Raw genomic sequence first — 12,412 nt, 5'->3', positions numbered from 1 at the left:
TACACTTACCACAAGTGTAGAATGCTCCCACATAGTGATCAGCCTTCACCTATGTGTTCCACATATATGACTTTAGATATAGCTTTCCAGGCGTATATCAGTCATCGACCATGTTTTAGCACACCGCCCGAACTCAGGTGCCCAACACGTGACTCAGTTTAATACGGAGGCTATGGAAGATATTTGTTATTGATTCTAATTATTTAGAACTCAACCCACTAATCATATAATGCTAATAAAGTAATCTTATTATCGAATTTAGTAATCATTTATTCATTATCTTCAAGTGGGCAATATTCCTAACACGAGTGAGTTGAAGTTCACACTTCCTTCATGCACTTCCTCGAATAGAAAATAGGAAAATGTCGGAGTATGTACCTTGTGCCTTTATGCACTAACACTGCTCTTCCTTGAACATGAAGATCTAGGATTCCTTTCTAAAAGTCCACTCTATCGCTCTATAACTAGGAAATTTGTTTCCGAACTTATAAGAGACGATGTGCCAACTCCAAAAACTATGTAGGAGGGTGATACTTGTTGTTTGTAACCCACGATCTCCAACACTAATGAAAGAAGCAATTAACGTGAGACTAAGAGTCACTCTTATGGCCCTCCCTTTAATGAGAGTACTCTATGGCGTTTTTGCTTCGATCATTGCTCAATGAGCTACGTTCGAGAGTGAGACGATGAAGACAAGGCCTTCTCTTGGGGGATTGTTTTTTCAAAGTTGACCTTTTGGACTAAGTGGTAGGTTGCACACTTAGACTCAATCCCTAGTAGTCCTCCCTTGAGGCTCTGCGAAAGGATGTGAGTGATCAAACCAATTTAAAAAGTGGCTAGTCAAAGTTGGTGTATTGACATCTTGGCTAAGCATTAATGATGTGTCATTTACTTATAAATGGAGATTTTTTGCGGCCTTCTCTTGAGGGAGTAGATTATCATTTTGTATGTAACACCTTTGGATTTTATCAAATGTTAACAACTTAAATCCTAAACCAAAAGACTAATCATAAACTTGTTTCAACTTCAGCAAAATGTCTCTCAACCATCTCTCAACCATCCGTTCCTCGAACAAACTCAAAAACAAAAACTACATAGATTCGAAACGTAACATCGACATCGTCCTTACCGTTAACAAGAAAAAATGGGTACTCACCACCCCCTGTCCTTAAACGAATGAGGATTCAACACAAGAGGAAAAAGACGCCTTGGCGGCCTGGCTCTGATCCGATGAGATTGTGAGGTGCTATATCTTAGCATCGATGAACAATGTGTTACAACAACAACATCATGTTATCGAGACTACCTCCGACATGGTCTACAATCTCCATGAGATGTTTGGAGGGCAAGGGCATCTGGTCGGACAACAAGCAGTCAGACAGTTTATGAACTGTCGCATGAAGGCTGGGACTGCTGTCAGGGACCATATGATTTTGATCATTAGTGAGATGGAAATCCTAGGATCCGAAATTGATGGGGAGACCAATATATATATGATCTTGGAAACTCTCCCCAAATCTTTCGATACCTTCAAGCTGAACTACTCCATGAATAAGATATAGTACAGTGTTACCGAGCTAATGAAGGAGCTTCACAATGCTGAAGGTCTCACTAAGAGAAAGAGGAACCAAGGAGAGGCATAGGCTACTAAGCACAAAGCCTCCGCGTCTGGATCTAAGAAGAGACCTCACAAGGCCGAGAAGAAGAACTTTCCTGCCTATCTCAAAGCAAAGGAACATAGTATTGTACTAATTACCGAAGCATGCTTATGTTGTCAATGGTGCCCACAAGAAGAGTTGTAGTCTTTACTTTTGTACATTTGATGTAATAAAGTCTCACAAAGGCTCTTGCTTGTAATGCTTATTCATTAATAAAAAGTTGAAACGTTCATTCATTATTCCTTGTGTGAAGCTTCATGATAAAATCTTAGTCTTTAGTCCATAAACAAACCTAACAACACATGAAGAGACAAATGTAGATTTGCATGAACCAACTCTTCATGGTTGGATTAAAACGATATATTCGCAATCTAAGGGTCAAAGGACTATTGACCTCAGTACGATTGTTAGGAGAATCTATGATGTCTGGTTATGGGACATTGAGAGTTGGATACTCTATAGTTCTTCTAGGTATCTTCCAGAGGTACTGAATTGACCAGTGCACTTCTAGAGACAAGATAAGAACAAATCATTTAACCTCTTATGTCTCGAAGTCACTACGTATGAATTGCATCATGCTTACCTTAATCCTAAAATGAGACATGCCATTTTACAGCGTACGTATTATCATTTGAGAAAGTCAGATTTCGGACTCACTATGTGATTCTAAACAGGACCTATTGGTGAAATACTAAGTTGTGATGATGTCATGAGTAACTTTGTGAAGTTCTCATAGATATGGAGTTCATGTACAAGATTGCTGAAATGCAACATATATCACCTCATGCTTTGTTCCTTGGAATGTGAATAAATGAACTGGCCAGTGTCCAAATTGAGTCTTGACTCTTTTGGATGAAACAATGTGACTTGTTAGCTACTCGTCAATACATTGTTTCTAACTTATTCACAAGCGACAAATGAGTTGAGGAAATAACAGCTAGAAGGGTAAAATGGTAATTTTGTAAATCCCGACTACCTGATGATATGCATGAAGGGTAAACATAGATAATATTCAATGGATCCATTAATCACAATTAGGTTGAATTCTAGAGTAGAAAATAAATTCATTGCCGAGAGATTCTCAGTGTCAACTCTTTAGTGGAGTCAGTTGACATTAAGCTAAACTTGGAAAAGGTTTGTGAACTTTTGAGTCCAAGTATTTTAGCTAAAGCTTTGTTCATTTGGATCCATGAGGTCACTGTCACAAATCATATCGAGTAGGAATAGTTAAACTAGAAGCTAAGTCAAAACAAGAACGAGATAAGTTTTACGAAAATTGTCTAAAGGATTTTTTTTTGTCTTTTGAGACATAGGACGAAATGAATGTCAATAAATTTTTTGACATTGTCATATGATGACAAATGAAATTTAAATCACACGGCCAACTTAAAGAACTTGGGTCTTGAGGATTTATTTCATTTCGTGGAATTTTGGATGAAACAATGTGACTTGTTAGCTCCTCGTCAATAGATTGTTTCTAACTTATTCACAAGCGACAAAGGAGATGGGGAAATAACAGCTAGAAGGGTAAAATGGTAACTTTGTAAATCCCGACTAGCTGATGATATTCATGAAGGGTAAACATAGATCATATTCAATGGATCCACTAATCACAATTAGGTTGAATTCTTGAGTAGAAAATAAATTCATTTGAACCGAGAGATTCTCAGTGTCAACTCTTTATTGGAGTCAGTTGACATTAAGCTAAACTTGAAAAAGGTTTTTGAACTTTTGAGTCCAAGTATTTTAGCTAAAGATTTGTTCATTTGGATCCATGAGGTCACTGTCACAAATCATATCGAGTAGGAATAGTTAAACTAGAAGCTAAGTCAAAACAAGAACGAGACAAGTTTTACGAAAATTGTCTAAAGGGGTTTGTTTTTATCTTTTTCGACATAGGACGAAATGAATGTCAATAAATTTTTTGACATTGTCATATGATGACAAATGAAATTTAAATCACACGGCCAACTTAAAGAACTTGGGCCTTGAGGATTTATTTCATTTCGTGGAATTTTATGTGAAAATTCTTAATGGGCTTTTCTTATATTGTCATGAACAAATAAAGAAACATCTAGAAGCATATCTAGACTCAAAATTTCGTGCATACCATAGAGAGAAAGAGGAAATTATTTTGTGATTAATGTATAAAGATACTTGCCAAAAGAAAAAGAGGAAATAAATTTCCTCTAGAAGGAAAGCTAATTTTCGGCCAATTAAGGAGCAAACAAATGAGAAAACAAATCCAAGGTGTCATGACTACCATCTTGGACGTGCAACATAGTGGGAAAAGAGGAAATAAACATTTTCTCATGAATATGGGATATTCTATAGAAAAGAGGAAACTACGTTTCGAAGGTAATCTTCCTCCTATAAATACCCCACCTCATTCTCATTGTTTCTCATCCCATATAAGTTAGAGATTGAGAGCTTCTCATCCCATGTACTTGCTCTTTGTCTAGGTTAGTAAAATTGTTTTACTTATTTAAAAGAAAATTTTTAATTTCCGCCGCTTGCTCGAAGCGTTAAACTTTTTCTTAATCCTAGATCAATTCCAACAGCTTAGTAGCTGACAATGTATCAACGTGGATTCTTGACTCCGCTGCTACTCTCCATATTTGTTGTTCCTTGACTGGTTTCAAGAAAACCAAAAGCTTAGAGGAAGGCGACTTCTGTTTCAAATGGGGTGATTGGAGCCTGGTGTCTGCGAAGGCTATCTCAAAGCAAAGGAACATAGTATTGTACTTATTATCGAAGCATGCTTAGTAGCTGATAATGTATCAACGTGGATTCTTGACTCCGCTGCTACTAACCATATTATTTCATATCAAAGAAGGCTATGGGATCCGTGACACTATCTTTTGAAGACCGCACTTTAAACTTGAATAATGTTTATTTCGTTCCTTCCTTTGGAAAGAACTTAATATCTGTTGCTCGTCTTGTTGAATAAGATTATTGTTTAGTGTTCATTAAGAATGGACTTCGTATTTCGTTTCCTGATATTTCTTTTGTCACTGATGCATGTATGGAGAAGGCTCTTTTTTACATATATCCCACTCATCCTTCTCTTTTAGACACTGTTATCTGCCCGACCCCCATCGCGGCCGATCAAAGGCGAAAAGACGGTAAAACGCGCCCCGACGGCTTGCTCCGGCCATTGGCCGGCCCTAAGGCCATCCTCGGCCAATGGCAGGCCCAATATCCTCGGCCATTGGCCGGCCCAAGGGCCAGCCTCAGCCAATGGCCAAGTCTAAGTTATCCTTGGCCATTGGCCGGCCCAAGGGCCAGCCTCGGCCAATGGCATGTTTAAGCTATCCTCGGCCGTTGGCCAGCCCAAGGGCCAGCCTCGGCCAATGGCCGGCCCAAGGGCCAGCCTCGGCCAATGGCCGGGCCTAAGCTATCCTTGGCCATTGGCCGGCCCAAGGGCTAGCCTCGGCCAATGACCGAGCCTAAGCTATCCTCGGCCATTGGTCGGCCCAAGGGCTAGCCTCGGCCAATGGCCGAGCCTAAGCTATCCTCGGCCATTGGCCGGCCCAAGGGCCAGCCTCGGCCAATGGCCGAGCCCAAGTTATCTCCGGCCATTGGCCGGCCCAAAGGCCATCCTCGGCCAATGGCCGAGCCTAATGCACCCACTCCGCCAAGGGGTTGCCCAAAACGCCCCTTGGTCGCATTTAAATACCGGGGTCCCTCCCCTGGTCCAGGTAATCTGAATTTGAGTACTGAAACGCTGTCAAACTCGTAACTCGCTCATTTCTCTCAAGTCTCGGCCTCTAAACACTTAAACCCTCTACATTCTACCTCAACCCTACTAATGTTGAGCGCCGGAGAGGTAAACAGAGGCAACCCCTCTGTTTCCCCTTTGTAGTCCACGTGCTCTCTACTGCTTTTCAGATATCGAGACGAGGTGGGCTTCATCTCCAGCTAAGGGATGACTTGGGATACCAAGTCCGACACGCTCGAGCCCGAACGCGACCACTTGGTCCGGCCTTGGGTCGAACCGTTTGGGGCTTCTAAATAGTTGTCCGAAAACGAGCGACAACATTTTGGGGCTAGAAGGAGGGGACCACCGACCTTAGCACGCTCTCCCTTCCATTCCTCACTCTCACTACGTCTACGACTCTCGAAAGATGAGTCACATTCCCACGACCTCCGTTGGCACTCGAGCGACGAGCTTGAGGTACGGTCTCCGAAGCCTCGCTCACCGTCTTGAAGGGCAACCTCGTGATAACGAGAGCCAACCCCTAGACCCGGCGAACGACCCCGAGGCCGCGCTCCGAGAGGACACGGCCCGGCGGCTCGCGGAGCTTCTAGACCATCCCGGCGTCGACGGCTCGCTCATCGCTAATCTCCTCGGCTATGACGTCGAGGATAGGTCCGCCCGACATGACTCCGACCCTGACTATGTGGGGGAGTCAAGGACCGATGAGGCAATGCCAAGCCTCGCCCCGTCGCGGTCCGAGAGGGCGAGCGGCGACTTGGCCGGACCGGCGCGGCAGCAGGCACGCTCATATTCCCGGGGACTCGCCCCTTCGGTTCCAAGAGGCGGCCGGACATGGCCCCTCGCCGAGGAGAGAGCGACTCTGGTGGACGATGGGGCCGATAGCCGAAGCGCCCGCCGAACGGTTCGAGCAACGGCGACCTCGCCCCGCCACGCGCCGAGTGTTGACCTTAGAGAGCGCCTGACGGCGCAGAGAAACTCCCGAGGGGAGGATCTCCACCAAAGGCTCAATTCTCGGAGGGACGCTCTCCCCGCCGTGACTCTCGGCCGACCTCAGGCCAACGCCGGAGACTAAGCGTCTACCGAGCGCCAACAGGTGACTCACGCGGTCCCGGCGGCCAGCCCAACAGGTGACTAACGGGCTCGACATGGTCACGATGATTCAAAGCCTCCAAAACCAAATCATCGAGATGAGGGAATCAGGGAGGCAAAGGCCTTACAGAGGGATCGAGGAGTCATACTCTCCCTTCACCGCTCAAATCCTCGCGCAGCCTTGCGTGGGGAACTTCAAACTGCCGTCCATTCCCCCTTACGACGGGCGGACGGACCCAAACTTCCGCATCCAACACTACTAGACATGGATGACGATGCAAGGACACTCGGACTCGACCTTCTGTCAAGCCTTCAGCCTGACCCTTACGGGGTTGGGATTTGAGTGGTTCCGAAGCTTGAGACTGGGGAGCATCTCGTCCTTCCGAGCTCTACACGAGGCTTTCCTTGCGCGATTCGCCACTCTCGTGGCGCAAAAGAAATCAAAGACCCACCTCCTCTCCATCCGGCAAGGGAGAGACGAGACGTTGATACAATACCTCGCTCGCTTCACCGAGGAATCTCACAAGGTCGAAGGTTTCGATGATAAGGATGCCATCACGGCAATCACCGAGGGAGTTCGCACGAGCGACTTCCTCAAGTCTATTGTCGGAAAAGTCCCACGGAACATGGCGGAGCTAATGTCGAGAGCCCGCACATATATGGGATCGAGGACTATCTCGATGGTCGAGATGACCGGAAGTCAGGGGGGGAGGGTAGTCGCCGCCGCGACGACCAAGATGGAGATCGCCCCGACCCTCGAAAGAGGAGGAACAAGGGAGGCCAGGCCCCTAACGGTCGCTCCCTCCCCGGGCCGAAACCATCGCATGTCGATAGCTTCCGAAAGTTCTCGACATTCACCCCCTGAATACTCCGCAAGAGCGGATCCTGGCTCTGCACCGTGAAAAGCTAGGAAGTCCAACTCCTCTCACGAAAGATCCTGCGAAGAGAGATCGAAGCAAGTTCTGTGAGTACCACCAAGATCACGGGCATCTGACGTCCGAATGTTACCAACTCATGCGTCAGATCGAGGCCCTGATACAAGATGGGAAATTGAAAGAATATGTCCTGAGAACGATAAGGACGGCCGCGGCGCACGGAGAACGCCCGCGGCAAGAAAGGAAGGGCCCGGCGACGGTGACCGTCACAGATCGAGCGGCAATCGAAGAGCCGGAGAGCTCGCAACTGCACGTTGTTGGCTCAATCATGGGCGGCCCGGAGTTCGGAGACTCGGCCACACAAAGGAAGAAGTACGTGCGTGAAGTTTCCCAAGGGAAAATAGCGCACTACATCAACCACACGTACGAGGCTCCTCCTCCGACCCCATTCGAGTCCATGTTCTTCATTGGCCAAGAGGCGGCGCGAGTCCTCCACCCCCACAACGACGCGATAGCCGTCTCGGCCCCGGTCGCCAACAACCTAGTCCGGAGAATCCTAATCGACAATGGAAGCTCCGCTGATATAATCTTCAAATCGGCGCTGGACAGGATGAAGCTATCTGGAATGAGACCGACCCCGATCTCGACTCCACTCTTCGGCTTCTCCGGGGAGAGGGTCATGACAGAGGGAACCATCGACCTCCCGGTAACCTTCGGGACACCAGGGGGGCTCGAGGTCACCCACATCGTGTCGTTCCTGGTCGTGGACCAGCCCTCGGCTTACAACATCATAATCGGCCGCCCGACCCTCAACCGATTGAAGGCCATTACGTCCACTTACCACCTGATGATGAAATTCCCGACTGAAAAGGGAATAGCCATGATGTTGGGAGACCAATCGATTGCAAAAATGTGCTACATTCAAGACGTGGACGGGAAAGAAAAGGGAAAGATGGTGAGCACCAACTTCCAGCTCGGGGACAAGCTCCCATGCAAGATAGAGGAAGGAGGCACCTTCGGAGAATTGGACCAAAGGGATGATGTCAAGCGTCGAAAGGTGGAGACACCGGACGACCTCGTTCCCGTCGTGTTGGACGACGCCAAGACTGACCAAGTAGTCAAGGTGGGCGCCCAACTCCCGTTCGAGGTCCGAACCCAGCTCGCCACCTTCCTCCGCGAGTTCAAAGATGTCTTTGCGTGGAAACGCGCCGACATGCCGGGGATCGACCCCGAGATAATGGTTCACCGTCTCAACGACGATAAGAGGGTGACTGAGCGCGTTCAATCGCGACGGGCGTTCAGCGGAGAGAGGTACCAGGCCATTGGTGAAGAGGTTGACAAACTTCTCGCCGCCGACTTCATCAGGGAGGCGGAACACCCCAAGTGGGTGTCCAACGTGGTGATGGTCAAGAAGCCAAACGGGAAGTGGCGGATCTATATCGACTACAAAGATCTCAACAAAGCCTGCCCGAAAGACAGCTTCCCTCTCCCGAGGATCGAGCAACTTGTGGACGCCACGGCGGGCCACGAGTTGTTGAGCTTCATGGACGCCTACTCAGGCTACAATCAGATCCGCATGCACGAGCCGGATCAGATCAAGACCACCTTTGTTACAAACCGCAGACTCTACTGCTACAAGGTCATGCCCTTTGGCCTCAAAAATGCGGGAGCAACGTATCAAAGGCTGGTGAACCGAATGTTCGCCAATCAAATTGGCAAAACTATGGAGGTCTACGTGGACGATATGCTTGTCAAAAGCCTCAAGGCCCACGACCACGTTCGAGACCTTAGAGAGATGTTCATGATCCTACAACGTTACAGGATGAAGCTCAACCCCAACAAGTGTGCTTTTGGGGTCGAGTCCGAAATTTTTTTGGGCTACATGGTTAGCCGCCGCGGGATCGAGGCTAACCCTGAGAAGATTAGGGCGATCTTAGAGATGAGGTCGCCGCAAAAAGTGAAAGAAGTTCAGAGTTTGACGAGAAGGATCGCCGCCCTGACGAGATTCGTTTCCAAGGCCACCGATAGGTGCCAACCGTTTTTCAAGGCACTGAAGAAGACCGACGGGTTTGTATGGACGGAGGAGTGCGAGGAAGCGTTCCGTGAAATGAAAGCCTATTTCACCTCCCCTCCATTCCTCGCGAAGCCGAAGGATGGCGAGACCTTGTACATTTACCTCGTGGTGTCCGATAGGGCCGTGAGCGCGATTCTCGTACGCGAAGAAGACAAGGTACAATGGCCGGTCTATTACGTTAGCAAGGAGCTCCTCGACGCCGAGACCCGATACCCGGAAATCGAGAGATTGTCCCTCGCCCTTGTCATGAGCGCGAGAAAGCTTCGACCCTACTTCCAAGCGCACCCCATCGTGGTGCGCACGGGACATCCCATCGAGAAGGCCCTACAAAAAGGAACCTCCTCTCGAATGGCCATATGGTCCCAGGAATTGGGTGAGTACGGGGTCGAGTTGCAACCGAGAACCGCCATCAAGGGCCAAGCCCTCGCCGACTTCATAGCCGAATTCACGAGTGCACCCTCAACTGACGAGGGAGACAAAGGCAACAAGAACGTGGAAGACAAGGAGGGAGGACAACCTGTTCAAGAGAGGCTACTCCATGCCCCTTCTCCGCTGCTTGACCGAAGTCAAGGCGAAGAAAGCGCTCTGGGAGGTGCACGAAGGGGTGTGCGGGAACCATGCCGCCGGACAATCTTTGGCACTAAAGCTACTGAGGCTCGGATATTTTTGGCCTACCTTGAAAAAGGACTCCCACGAGTGGGCCAAAAAATGTGACAAATGTCAAAGGTTCGCCCACATCCCGCGCCAGGCGCCGGCCTCGTTATGCCCGATCGTCGTGCCGCGACCCTTCGTGAAGTGGGGAATCGACCTCATCGGTGAGCTACCCATGGCCCCGAGGCAATACAAGCATGCGATCGTGGCAATCGACTACTTCACAAAGTGGGTAGAGGCCGAACCGCTAGCGAAGATCACCGAGGCGAACACGACGAGCTTCATCTGGAAGAACATTGTCTGCCGCTTCAGGATCCCCGCATAAATTGTGACCGACAACGGAAAGCAATTTGACAACGCGCGCCTCCGAGACATATGCAAACAATTGGGCATTAGCAAGACTTTCTCTTCTCCCCGCCATCCACAAGCCAACGGCCAGGTCGAGACGATCAACAAAATGATAAAAGAAAACTTGAAGAAGAAGCTGGAAGAAAGAAATGGGGCTTGGGCCGACGAGCTTCCCATGGTCTTATGGGCCTACCGAACCACCGCGCGAAATGCGACCGGCGAAACTCCTTTCGCTCTCGCGTTCGGCGTTGAGGCCGCGGTACTTGTCGAGACCAAGCTGCCAACCTTGCGCATCGAGGAGTACGAAGAAGCCGCCAACGACGATGCAATCAGGCTCGTATTGGACCTCATAGATGAGAAGAGGGCGGACGCACTCTCCCGACTCGCTGCACAAAAGAGGAAGGTGGAGAAGTACTACAACTCCAAGGTCAAGCTGCGGAAGTTCGCCGACGGAAGCCTCGTCCTTAGAAGGGTGTTCCAAAACACCAAGGTGCAAGGTGCGGGAGTTCTGGGCCCCACCTGGGAAGGCCCATACCGTGTGCGCCGAGCCATCCACAACGGCACGTACGAGCTCGAGAACTTAGAGGGACTCGTATTTACGCATCCGTGGAACGCGGAGCACCTACGGCAATACTACCAATACAAGCCCGTTCTCGCTTGCCCTATGTTTTGTTATTTTTATCTCATTTTCGACTTTAGCAAAAGACAATTTTAAATTTCAAGTACGGCCAACTACCTGGGAATGTAATGTTTAACTATTTCGACATAATAATTGAATTACATTTCACTTCGAAACTTTTACCCAATTGCATTATAATTTCTAGTCTCCTCTACGAGTACACAAGAAACTCGGGGGGCTAATAAGGATAACAAGCACATTTTTCGCGCAACGCACTCGCACGACTCCATGTTTCACGCGCCGAAGGGTAGCGAAACGTCAACAAATCGGATCCGCGCACCGGACCTCCGACCATCGCGCGACGCTCTCGCACAATTCGATGCCCCACGTACTGATAGGTAGTTGGCCGTCGGCCGATCGCATCCGCGCACCGGACCGCCGATCCCGGTAGTCAAAACCCAAAACGTGGCACGCGTACCGACAGGTACCACGCTCACTGGGAACTGCGTTTACAACAAGCTCGTCCCGACGCGTAATGCGCACACCGATAGGTAGCGTACTCACCGAAAGATGGGCGCAACGGCCACCCAGCTCGCGCACGCCGATAGGCAGCGAGTCACGAATGGATGGCAAAGAGTCACGCCCGCCGGGCGAAACTGGTCTAGCCAGCGTCCGCAGGAAACTTCACCGCCAGGTGTGGCAGTAAGCCGTGCGAGCCGGTTACGCTAGATACAGTAAGCCGGGTTCATAAGACACGCACTAAACGGATTGCGCAAATCGATTACGCTAAGCACAACAAGTCGAGAAAATAAGACGCATAATAGATAAGAAAATCTTTAACCAAAGCAAGCAATGTCACATAAACAGCCCAACGAGAGAAACACACCGAATGTCAAGAGAAAGAAACCAGAACAAATATCCGGAAGAAAACACAATGCAAGCGCTAAATAGGTGCGCGAAAAAACCAAGGAAAAATTGGCTACTCTGAGCCGAAGTCGATCTGCTCCTCATCGTCCTCGGGGAGGGAGGCTCCTGACCCGTCGGTCGCCTCTCCGTCAATCAGATGGTTCGTCGATTGATCCGCCTCCACGGGAACATGGGAGCGTGGGTCGTCCACCGGTGGCTCGTAATCTAGTGGAGGGAACTGTTGTCAATGGTGCCCACAAGAAGAGTTGTAATCTTTATTTTGTACATTTGATGTAATAAAGTCTCATGAAGACTCTTGCTTGTAATTGCCTATTCATTCATTAATAAAGTTGAAACGTTCATTCATTCTTTCTTTGTTTGAAGCTTTATGATAAAACCTTAGTCTTTTAGTCCATAAACAAACTTAACAACTTACGAAGAGACAAATGTAGATTTGCATGAACAAACTAT

The sequence above is a fragment of the Urtica dioica genome, chromosome 6 (genome assembly GCF_054948205.1).
Source record: "Urtica dioica subsp. dioica isolate 48M chromosome 6, U.dioica_male_clone48M_v1_H2, whole genome shotgun sequence".
Taxonomy (NCBI): domain Eukaryota; kingdom Viridiplantae; phylum Streptophyta; class Magnoliopsida; order Rosales; family Urticaceae; genus Urtica; species Urtica dioica.
Note: the sequence above shows the minus strand (reverse complement) of the source record.